Genomic DNA, 12,745 nt, shown 5'->3' on the forward strand with positions numbered 1-12,745 from the left:
TGCCTCAGTCTTTAACAGCCAGACCAGGTATCCTCAGGGTATTCAGCTCCCTGAGCAAGAAGACAAGGATGGAGAGCAAAATAGGCTCCCCATGATCCAGGAGGAAGCAGTTAACGACCTGCTATGCCACCTGGACACCTGGAGCCCAGAGAGTTGTGGTGAATGGAGCAAATCCAGTTGGCGGCCGGTCACAAGCGGTGTCCCCCAGGGCTCAGTGTTGGGGATGGTCTTGCTTAATATCTTTATCGATGATCTGGATGAAGGGATTGAGTGCACCCTCAGCAAGTTTGCAGACGACACCAAGTTGGGAGGGAGTGTTGATCTGCTGGAGGGTCGGAAGGCTCTGCAGAGGGATCTGGACAGGCTGGATCGATGGGCTGAGGCCAATTGTATGAGGTTCAACAAGGCCAAGTGCCGGGTCCTGCACTTGGGTCACAACCACCCCAGGCAATGCTACAGGCTTGGGGATGAGTGGCTGGAAAGCTGCCCCACAGAAAAGGACCTGGGGGTGTTGATTGACAGCCGGCTGAAGATGAGCCAGCAGTGTGCCCAGGTGGCCAAGAAGGCCAACGGCATCCTGGCCTGTATCAGAAATAGTGTGGCCAGCAGGAGCAGGGAGGTGATCGTGCCCCTGTACTTGGCCCTGGTGAGGCCGCACCTCGAATCCTGTGTTCAGTTTTGGGCCCCTCACTACAAGAAGGACATTGAGGTGCTGGAACGTGTCCAGAGAAGGGCGACGAAGCTGGTGAGGGGTCTGGAGCACAAGTCTTATGAGGAGCGGCTGAGGGAACTGGGGTTGTTTAGCCTGGAGAAGAGGAGGCTGAGGGGAGACCTCATCGCTCTCTACAATTACCTGAAAGGGGGTTGCAGAGAGGTGGATGTTGGCCTCTTCTCCCAGGTGACTAGCAACAGGACAAGAGGAAATGGCATCAAGTTGCGCCAGGGGAGGTTTAGACTGGATATTAGGAAAAATTTCTTTACTGAGAGAGTGGTGAGACACTGGAATAAGCTGCCCAGGGAAGTGGTGGAGTCACCCTCCCTGGAGGTGTTCAAGGAACATGTGGACAAGGCATTGCGGGACATGGTTTAATGGGCATGGTGGTTTCGGGTTGATGGTTGGACTTGATGATCTTACAGGTCTTTTCCAACCTTAATGATTCTGTGATTCCGTGATTCCTTTTCTCCCTGAAAGTCTGGAAACTCCTCCTCCCCCAGGCGATAACGTAATATCCTATATCGTGCTGTTTTCTCTCTGTGTGCAATGAAGACTAATCAAGGCTGGTCTTAGTTCTGTGCCTTCTCTTCACCTTTCCCTGATTTTGTGCTTCACCTATAAACTTGGACTTCCATATTAAAGGAAAGGAAAATCAACGGCTCTCAACCTACCATGTCAATATGTTCCTAAATTCTGTAGATGATTTTTCAAACTGTAGCAAATTGGTTTAAGTCCCTGAATTTCTAAGCTCCGTACAATCAGCATAAAGCAATATATAACCAATTATTGTACTTTCAAAGCTATAGTAGGAGTGTAGTGCTTTAGGTAAAGCAGCTGTTGACCAACAGTACCATATAAAAATTCATCAGGCTGTTTGATCCAAAGCATTGCATTTTAACACTCTGAATGCAATGGTAAATGAAGAGGGCCTTACGGTGTCTGTGCCAGCCAGCAGCTCTGTACTCAAGGCCTTGCAGACACAGGAGAGATTACAATTGTTTATCATTCAACCAGAGAGCACACAAAATGAAGGCAAACTTTCTGAGAAAACCAGATGGATTTTGCTGAATATCCCGAGCGTGTACGGGGTGCTCAGTCAACTAAGTTGCAAGAGGAGAAAACATTTAAAACTAAGCATACTATAAATATTAACAATGCAGCAGCCACCTTTAATGCAAGCTAAGTCTAAGATTCAGAAACATATTCTAAATATATCCAGAAAAATATTCCACTCTGACTTGTCAATGTATTACTGACCTAAAACGATGATAGGGAACAATGAGGGAAGTATTCATGTTGCCCACCTTAACAGACTACAAAACCAGGCTAGCCTTCCTCTGCAGCAAATATAGAGGGATAAGTATCTCAGAGGTTATTTCAGAGGATTCAAGCTAGGCAGCAGCGTAAGTAAGTCCTCTGGAGGGCAACCAGGGCACTACCTTCCTGCTTACCTTAGCTGCTCTGAATTGTTCCCTGGAGATGCCAACTCTTCTCTGCTGATTACAGAAGGTGCCTAGACTCCTTGTTTAGAAACCTAGGTCAGTACCTAAAATCAGATGTTGCAAATACCTCCTGAATATTCACTGAAACGTCGTAATTTTAAAATTGGCCAGGTGATGGGTTTTAATTAAATATTAATGAGTTTAAAGCTTAATTTTTGTAACTTCTGCAAAAAAGTGCACCACAACATTTTGAGCATATGAAGCAGTAACCAGTAGATACTGAAGCTTATGTCAGGTACATTCCCCTGCAGATCTTCAAAGTCCATGCTGTACTTAAGCAGATACATGCTAACAACCTTTTAGTATGTAAACACCAAGCGTAATGGATTTTACATTCAGTTCCACTGCTATAAATATAAAGCAATTTCAATACTAAGCAATTTCAATAATGGAAATTGATGCAGAATAAATATCATGCCCATTGCTTCACACATCTGTGTAACGCAAGTAACACCTATCCCTTTCCAGTGGGTTTTTTAAGGTGAAGAAACATCTTCTTTTCCTCACCTTCATACAGATTAAGTTAGCAAAAAATAAACCCAACGTATTTACAGAAGATACAGCAGGACAGCACTGCAGGTCCACCTCTTTTTTCAGCATATACTGCTGAAGACCAATGGTCTTACAGACTATTTCATAATGACTTGAGCCTCTTTTCATTGAAAAAACCAGACATTGGTGCTGAACTCTCTCTCATATTACTTACCAGTCCAGAATTTAGCTATCTATGGTAAGTTAGTCATCTAGGTCTCCCTCTGTCGTCAGTAGAGTGGCAGATACTTCCAGAGGATGAGTCATCTCATCTATTTTAGACACATATCTTGAACAGTATGAATCACCCTGAAAATCCCTCTCCCCACAGCTTACAGAGGAAGCCTAGACAACGAGCTTAGCCAGGACACTTAACTTGTAGCCCGCCAAGGCAGGTGCCTGCTACTTAGTGTTCTTGCAAAAAGGATGTCCCTTAGAAAAGTGTTTCTTCAAATGTAGACATGTGTCAACCGATGGCAATATAGACACACGTTCATACCGAACTATCAGACCATAACGGCACTACATCAGTATCAGCCTGCCTTGTTTCTGACCTTGAGGTGAAAAATTCCCTGTTCCTCTGCCAGCTTTTTGTGCTAACTAAATCACATTCGAACACGTTGATAAGGCAGGTGCAGCTGGGCAAATACCCTGGCAAGGACCAAGCCTATAAATTAGTGACTGGGGAGTAAACTTTTTATAGCCAGTTCAGGTAGTCTTTAATCCCCGTTGGTTCATACTGCTTATTGGTTTTATATCCTCCTGATTTAAATTCATACAAGAATGTGTTCATACAAATTGCATTCAAAATATGCAGTTAGACTCAGAAAAGAATAAAGGGTTATCACAGTGGTCTATGTCTACTCTTTTTTCCCATTCAAAATGGGCTGGATAGGGAAAAAGAAATCTACTAATTAAATTACAAAATTCTGAAGAGGTCAAAATAGTGTAGCACACCCCAAGCTCTAATTCAAAGAACACAGGAAGCAGAGCAATTCGGATTTGTCATCCTTTTGGCACAGATTGTAAAAATATAGTCAGGAGTTTTAGAGAAACATGCACCTTTTTCACTCTTTCTCTCCCTCTGGGGTCACTGCACTGTGATCTATTTTTACACAGGAAAAAAAAAGAGTTTTCATTGTTAAAACAAGTTGGATGCTCCCATATCTCATATTCAGTCACAGAGTATTTCAGAAAACCTAGCGTCCTCCTTTCAACCTGCTTTGAAGCATTTCTACTGGTTATAGACATCATTCATCCATGATATTATAACCATAAAAACCTTTACTTTCTAAAAATTGGGGAAAAAATGGAACTTCCAATGACTTATGAATAAATGGAATTGAAATATTTTCTTTAAAAATGCAAAAGCTAGAGAAGGAACAAAAGCAGCAGAAAGACAATAAATCTAACTATATGCCCCCAAAATTTTAGGGATACTGATGACCAGATGTTAACTACTTTTCCTTCAAATTCTATCTGTCTTCAGTAGGGTTTGTCTAAGGAATTCCTCTACAGAAATAGCTCACCAAATATGATGAAACTAGTACTATCTTCTGTTCTGTTTTCCATCAACTTGAAATACTAATTCTGCGTTGCCAGTTTCTTCATGAAGCCCACTGTACAAAAAAGGAAACTCAAAGAGGGAAGGAAGGGAGGGAAGAGAAAGATTAAAAAGGTGGAAGAAAGAAAAGAAAAAGGGCAGCGATGGCAGTTGTCTTGGAATTACCAATGTCTTACTGATTAAAGCAGGAGACAACTTTGCATTGCCAAACAAAAAGTTCAGTTACAAAAATACACCAGTGTACTACCTTAGGTCCATGCCACAAACCTCATCCTTTCCATTTGCTGGTCTGAGTTCAGCTGCCCTGTATGAAACACCCAGCAGTAGTAGAAGACTGCATTTCTTAAGAGTCTCCTCTCCTTACCAGGAACACTAGAAACTATCTGATATTCAAAATCAGAGCTGTTTTCTTTGGCCTTGCCTCGGCACACCTATCACAAAGCCTGTTCCAGTTCTCTGGACAAATGTGACACTCAGAACTAAGTTTTTAAACTTTCATGTTGAAACTTTGCCCTTGAAAAAGTATCATCCAATCATCTCCAAATATCTGCTGTTTTCATGAACATACATGCCAGGTAAGTTGTTTATTAGATGTGCAAACATTTGGATAAAGAAATCTTTCTTTCTTTCCTGCATAGCCCAGCAAAACCCTCAATATAACTTCAACATGTGAATGCCCTTAACAGATCTGTTTCATGTTGTGCCAATTAATACCCAGCTGACGGTGACTACTGAATGTAAAGATATGAATAATGATTTATTTCAAAGTTTCCGTAAGAACATTTTAAATTGAGACTATATTATGAAACAGTATTAAAATAAAGACTTATCAGATCATATCAGAGGCTGTTCACAGGTGTAAGAAGTAAAGAAAAAAGAGAATTTGTGGTTCAAAAAAGAATTGATTTGCAGTTTACAACTCCACCCAAATCCGGCAAAAAAAGCTTTAATACAAAGTATCATGTTGGTGTTCTTAACATATATTTCAGTGCTGAAAATAGTAGAATGGTAGCAACATTTTGATCTTTAGCAATGCTCTTTTCTACACTCAATACTCACCTTAAACCAGTCCTAATTACGTTTGTTCGTTTGTTTGTTCATGTGTTGCTAGTACTGCAATAGCTTTAGTCTCTTCAGTAAAATACACTGTGAATCCACTCCCATTGATTTATCTTTCCTTAAAGATCAGTTGATGAATTGCCTCCTTCCATAACTTCAGAGTAACACTTAATCCCGAGTTTTCTGTTCATATGAGCTTATTTAGAAATTTGCTTGCACCAGCAACATGATCAAATCTTCAGGAAGACATCTAGTTTTGCAGGCATCTAGCAGTCCAGCGTGCATGTGTAAGCTGCATTTTTGCTTACTAGAAGGCAAATGACGTCTGCTGCTTTCAGCAACTTTAGGAAGCTTCTCGGATAATGGTATCAAAATAAACAATATTCCCCACCTATGGTCAGCACAGGTGACACTATGGAAATCTCTGTCCCTCTGGTCTTGAATTCTTCTCCAAGCTCTCATGAAATGATCACTTTCTGTAATGCAGTTGGGAGCGAACAACACTGCTTTTGTTCCCGTGATTGAGGAGAAAGTCACCATACTGCTCCTGCTTTCAACCAATTCCACTGGTTCCCCATTCATATCACAATCAATTTAAAAGTGCTTTTCATTTCCAGAATCCTTGCATGGCTTACCCCAAGATCTCCCACAAATCTCATCACCTGTTACACTGCATTTACAGCATCATCTTTGAGCAATCTGACATCAGTTCTCTCTATAATAGGTCTATGCCTATGAGGCAGACATCAATTAGCTATCTCATTTAGCATTCTTGTTTTAAAATACAACTTTTCTCTTTTCCCCACTTGATTTGTTTTCCCTGCGAACAGCCTTACGACTGACTGTTTTGATTTATACTGGACAATTTTCTGTTAGCATATAATTCATGGCCTACTTTATGTAGTATTCTCGCATTTTATAAATAATTCGGTCAACATCTTAAAAAATCCAACCTTAAATCAGAGTTTTAGGTTAATATGCAACAACATGGTCTTTAGTTACTTCACTAGAATCAGGGTTCTGACTCAGGGATAGAAGAAAAATGAAAGGTCAAGTTTTCAAAATAAAACCCCTTTAGTTCCTGATATTTCCCTTGTAGTTATTTTCCACATTAAAAACTACAACCACAGCGACGTCTTAACTATAAGTTTTTCCAGGTTCATTTTTGATCAATTATTATTACAGTATTACAGATACTGTATTAGTTTATACTTAGGTGGAAATGAAGAGGAAGAAATGCAATTCCTTAGTATTAAAAAATAAAACCAGATATTTGCTCAAAAACAGCCTGGCAGCAGCAAAGGCATATGGAAAAACCTGAAATTTTCTTAAGAAATAAATTGAGGAAAGACTCTGGAGAGTCACCTTTCTAAACATGCCTTTTGAATCTTCTTTTGGGTACATTGCTTACATTTTTTCTACGCATTTGTTAACGTTAATTACTACATTAGGATACACTTCTATTGGCTACATAAATCATTTTCATCAAACTAACTTCATCACTTAAATTTTTATAGTTCTGCTACTGTTAAATCTCAGCTTTGTACTTCATTACATGAAAAAATAATTCTAACAAATACACCAAACATTTGAACTAAGCAAAACTATTTTCCTTTCTAATGGCCACACATGGTCATTACAATCCTCCTGGTAACAGAGTAACCGCTATATATAAGCATACCTGCAATGTAACACACTTACGCCCAGCAAACTTCTAAAGCTTAATTTTTCCCTGCCCACCTTTCTGCAAAATTAAACCACCTCCACAGGGTCAGCTGCAGGTAATGATGATGACCCACTGGAGCTGCATTTACTAAGTTTTTGTGATTTGAACCCCATTTCAAATCATGAAAGGGAATCTTCAGTCCGATACAGGAGTCCCAGGATTCTCTCCAATGCCTGGCAACTTGGTTAAGCCTTTAGGTTACTAAAAATTAATTATTTTAATTCCATGACTGTACCCCAACTTAGTTTCATTTTATTCCTAGTTCATCTCTCAAGTATGAAGAGTATCTCAAGTATCATACATACACTTGGTATGCATCTGCCATGCTGACACACTTTTCTTTCTGCATTCTGTGATACACTGCGTTTAGGGTCACTACACATCCATACATTTGAGCGACAAGAAGTTGCAGAGAAAGAAAGAACTTCAACAGATTTTCATTTGTCATTTTATTAATTTTCATTCTGCTCCAACTGGGAGACAGGAAAACCCTCTATGAATTATTTCACAGAATCACAGAATCACTAAGGTTGGAAAAGACCTGTAAGATCATCAAGTCCAACCACCAGCCAACAAACACCACCATGCCCATTAAACCATGTCCCACAATGCCTCGTCCACATGTTCCTTGAACACCTCCAGTGAGGGTGACTCCACCACCTCCCTGGGCAGTTTATTCCAGTGTCGCACCACTCTCTCAGTAAAGAAATTTTTCCTAATATCCAGCCTGAACCTCCCCTGGCACAACTTGAGGCCATTTCCTCTTGTCCTGTCACTTGTCACTTGGGAGAAGAGGCCAACACCCACCTCTCTGCAACCCCCTTTCAGGTAGTTGTAGAGAGCGATGAGGTCTCCCCTCAGCCTCCTCTTCTCCAGACTGAACAACCCCAGTTCCCTCAGCCGCTCCTCATAAGACTTGTGCTCCAGACCCCTCACCAGCTTCGTCGCCCTTCTCTGGACACGCTCCAGCACCTCAATGTCCTTCTTGTAGTGAGGGGCCCAAAACTGAACACAGCGTTCGAGGTGCGGCCTCACCAGTGCCGAGTACAGGCGCACGATCACCTCCCTGCTCCTGCTGGCCACACTATTTCTGATACAGGCCAGGATGCCATTGGCCTTCTTGGCCACCTGGGCACACTGCTGGCTCATCTTCAGCCGGCTGTCAGTCAACACCCCCAGGTCCTTTTCTGCGGGGCAGCTTTCCAGCCACTCATCCCCAAGCCTGTAGCGTTGCATGGGGTTGTTGTGACCCAAGTGCAGGACCCGGCACTTGGCCTTGTTGAACCTCATACAATTGGCCTCAGCCCATCGATCCAGCCTGTCCAGATCCCTCTGCAGAGCCTTCCGACCCTCGAGCAGATCAACACACCTACCCAGTTTGGTGTCGTCTACAAACTTGCTGAGGGAGCACTCAATCCCCTCATCCAGATCATTGATAAAGATATTAAACAAGACTGGCCCCAAAACTGAGCCCTGGGGGACACCACTTGTGACCGGCCGCCAGCTGGATTTCACTCCATTCACCACGACTCTCTGGGCTCGGCCATCCAGCCAGTTTTTTACCCAGCCAAGAGTGCACCTGTCTAAGCCACGAGCCGCCAGCTTCTCCAGGAGAATACTGTGGGAGACAGTGTGGAAGGCTTTACTAAAGTGCAGGCAGACAACATCCACAGCCTTTCCCTCATCCCCTAGGCGGGTCACCTGGTCATAGAAGGAGATCAGGTTGGTCAAGCAGGACCTGCCCTTCATTTCGACTATTTTGTGCAACTTTTCTCCCCAAGGTGTTCTATATATTGACAAGGCCGCCTAAAATCTTTACCGTGGAAACTTCTATCACCCTCAGTAAGATTACACACATGACAAAATACTTGGAACTGAGCCTTAGTTACTGCTAAGGTGTATTACAAATTTCCCTAGAAATTCCTAGACTGTTCGTAAGTTTGAGGCCCTACCTCAAGCAATATTTAATCAGAAGTGTTCTAATGTGTTTTAAAAAGTAATGATGGTTTTGCCTAAAACATGGGCTAAGCTGAAATCTGTTTTTATTGTAGCCTTTAGCACATTAATTGTATATCATTAAGAGCAAAGAAAACTGCATTTTTCCTCACGTAATCAAAACTTAAAGACAAAATAAATGTGAGAGGCATGTAAGATAAATGCTTCCTAAATCTTGGGGGTTTAAGTGCCTGCAATTGCTGTGATAGCTCTGGAGTTGCAAGTGTTTTTGGCTAGGGGCATGGGGCTGAACTAAAGCAAGTACAGATCTTGCCAGCTCTGGGGGTGCCATCTTCTCTGAATGGATCGATCCAGAAGTCCCCTGCACTTGCTGGGAAGCTGTAAGCTTCTGTCAGACATACAGACAGGTTTTGCAACATGCTGCACATATGTACTATGCAGATTAGCCAAAACAAGACTGTCTGAAAGAGTTTTACAGAGGGAATGTAAAGCTTGGAATAAACAGAGAATTGAAAATAATCTCAAAAAATTGAACTTGATCTGCCTTCTTTGAAGTTAAAGTGATTAGAATGGAGCAGGCTGGGATTTATAGACTTCACAGGCTGTGGGAGGGACTTCAAAAGCACAGAGGCGATAGATGAACATGTTTTTTCAGACGTGCAGTGACAAAAATGCAACATGGTTTCAGGGCTCTTATACCAACAGGAAGAAAAGAAAAGGAAAACAAAAAGTTCTAATTTTAGTCTCTGCCGGTCATCCATGTTGCAGTTTGATTGCCTTGTGCTTAGGACACTCACCTCGAATGCACCTTCAGCAGCGCACGAGGCTGATAAATACTGCTAAAATCTCAGTAAATACACGAGACACAGAGACAGGGGCCACCAGGACCATTTTTAAACTTTAGCTTTGAAAACTGGTCAAACCCACCCTGTGCTCGATTCAAAACTAGGATCTGAACTGGGATTTCCCATGACCAGTACTGCACCATACGCTGCTCCGCCTTTTCCCCCCGCACAGAGGTTTCTCAGAGAGCTGCACACATCTGTCTCTCTGGTGGGACCTCCCACTGTGTACAAATGTGGTGGGTTGACCCTGGCTGGACGCCAGGTGCCCACCAAAGCCGCTCTATCACTCCCCTTCCTCAGCTGGACAGGGGAGAGAAAACATAACGAAAGGCTCGTGGGTCAAGATAAGGACAGGGAGAGATCGTTCACCAATTACCGTCACAGGCAAAACAGACTCGACTTGGGGAAATTACTTTAATTTACCAATCAAATCAGAGTAGGGTAATGAGAAATAAAACCAAATCTTAAAACACTTTCCCCCACCACTCCCTTCTTCCCGGGCTCAACTTCACTCCCGATTTTCTCTACCTCCTCCCTCTGAGCGGCACAGGGGGACGGGGAATGGGGGTTGTGGTCAGTTCATCTCACATGTTGTCTCTGCCGCTCCTTCCTCCTCACGAGGATGACTCCTCACACTCTTCCCCTGCTCCAGCATGGGGTCCCTCCCACAGGACACAGTTCTCCACAAACTTCTCCAATGTGAGTCCTTCCCACAGGCTGCAGTTCTTCACAAACTGCTCCAGCATGGGTCCCTTCCATGGGGTGCAGTCCTTCAGAAACAGACTGCTCCAGCGTGGGTCCCCCACAGGGTCACAAGTCCTGCCAGGAGCCTGCTCCATTATGGGCTCCTCTCTCCACAGGTCCACAAGTCCTGCCAGGAGCCTGCTCCAGCATGGGCTCTCCATGAGCTCCAGCTTCCTTCAGGGCATATGCACATACTGCAGCATGGGGTCCTCCACACACTGAGGTGTGCATATCTGCTCCACTGTTGTCCTCCATGGGCTGCAGAGGGACAACCTGCTTCACCATGGTCTTCACCAGGGGCTGCAGGGGAATCTCTGCTCCCGTGCCTGGAGCACCTCCTCCTCCTTCACTGACCTTGGTGTCTGACGAGCTGTTTCTCTCACATATTCTCACTCCTCTCTCTGGCTGCAATCGCTGTTGCACAGTAACTTTTTCCCCTTCTTAAATACGTTATCACAGAGGCACTACCACCATTGCTGATGGGCTCGGCCTTGACCAGTGGCGGGTCTGTCTTGGAGCCGGCTGGCATTGGCTCTATCAGACATAGGGGAAGCTTCTAGCAGCTTCTCACAGAAGCCACCCCTGTAGCACCCCCACTACCAAAACCTTGCCACGCAAACCCAATACAACGAAATACTACAAAATACTTAAATACTGGGAGCAATAAGATGCTGTTACCTTCTTGTTTGGGACAATCTGCTACATGAAGGACATATGAGTTGTAGGGTTAAAATCTCCTCAGAGCAGGAAAATGCACCCACCCCCAATTTAATCTCACTTCTGGGCAGAATGGGAGAAAACATCATTGCCGTCGGTGATTCCAGCCCCTGCCCACAAGAAAATATTTCCAGCTAAACTATTCCACATACAACTCATTAATGAATTTGAGTTGATCACATTTGTATTTTAGTGAATACCACATCTACCATTTTCTGTCTTGCTGCTGAACATTTCACTGCTGATCTTACCTGAAAGTAAGTTTAAGAAATACTGCAATTTACCTTAAAAAAATTAAACTGATTCTCAGAGGAACTGATTTTTCCAGCTTCTCTAAAGGGTAGCATACTCTTTCCAGTAAGAATATGGTAAGAAGTGGTTTACAGACTTAATCAAATTGTGCACGTGAATGAAGTTATTCAACATGCAGAAGTTTTTGCAGAGTATGACCTGAGCATCCTAATACTGCAGTGATCTCCATATGACAGTTCTGCCTAATATAAAAAGATCCAAGTTTGCAGACTTTTTGAATTAGGATTGAGTTTCTGCATGCTTATGACACTTGTTCAAGCAGCCTTAGCCTTGATCATCTCTGCATGCTCCTACAATCCAAGCAATAAAATACAGTACACAGCGTTCTGTTCTACATCATGTTTTGAAGACTTTATAATAGTTCATGGATAACAGACAAGTTGCTACATAAACATTTACTCAAAAAAAGAGAAGATTTATTATGCATATGCGTAAAAGAGTTACTTTTACGATATAGTATACTTTCTTTGCTGGTTCCTGAAATTAAATTTTCAAGGAGATTCTAGGGGAATTCTGCCTCTAGAAGCAGGAGGGCATGTCCTTATTCATATGGGTTCTGCAGGAAAATAGAAGGCAAAATTATAGTTGTATTTTAGTCATCTGAGATGCAAAGTAGACCCTATGATATCAAACTATTCTCACACACACGTTCCCTATCCACATGTGGCGAGATCACTTACTTCCCCCCTTCAGCCCTCACTCACCTGTGGTAACACATTCCCACCTCTTTCAAGTACACCGCATTCAGCTTACAAACAGGAAAGCTAATCTCCACGAGGCTACGCATGCAAAAGAACTAATTTATTGTGTATATTTTTAAATTTGCTTCTCTAACAATCATAATAAGCAAAGCTCCCCTAAGAAAATTAACAAGAATTAAATCAATAGGTTTCTACAGTAGTTATTTAAAACTTACCGCAACAGTTTACATAGCTTTAGAACAGATTCCCGATATGCAGTTCGATGTTGATTTTAAAAAAGTACATAATAGTTACAAAATTAATACTTTCCAGTAAGTTCTGAGAGGCTTTACAGCATTTTTAAAAGAACGTAAGATTATTTGACCACAATGGC

This window comes from Gavia stellata, chromosome 2 (assembly GCF_030936135.1).
Source record: "Gavia stellata isolate bGavSte3 chromosome 2, bGavSte3.hap2, whole genome shotgun sequence".
NCBI classification, from domain to species: domain Eukaryota; kingdom Metazoa; phylum Chordata; class Aves; order Gaviiformes; family Gaviidae; genus Gavia; species Gavia stellata.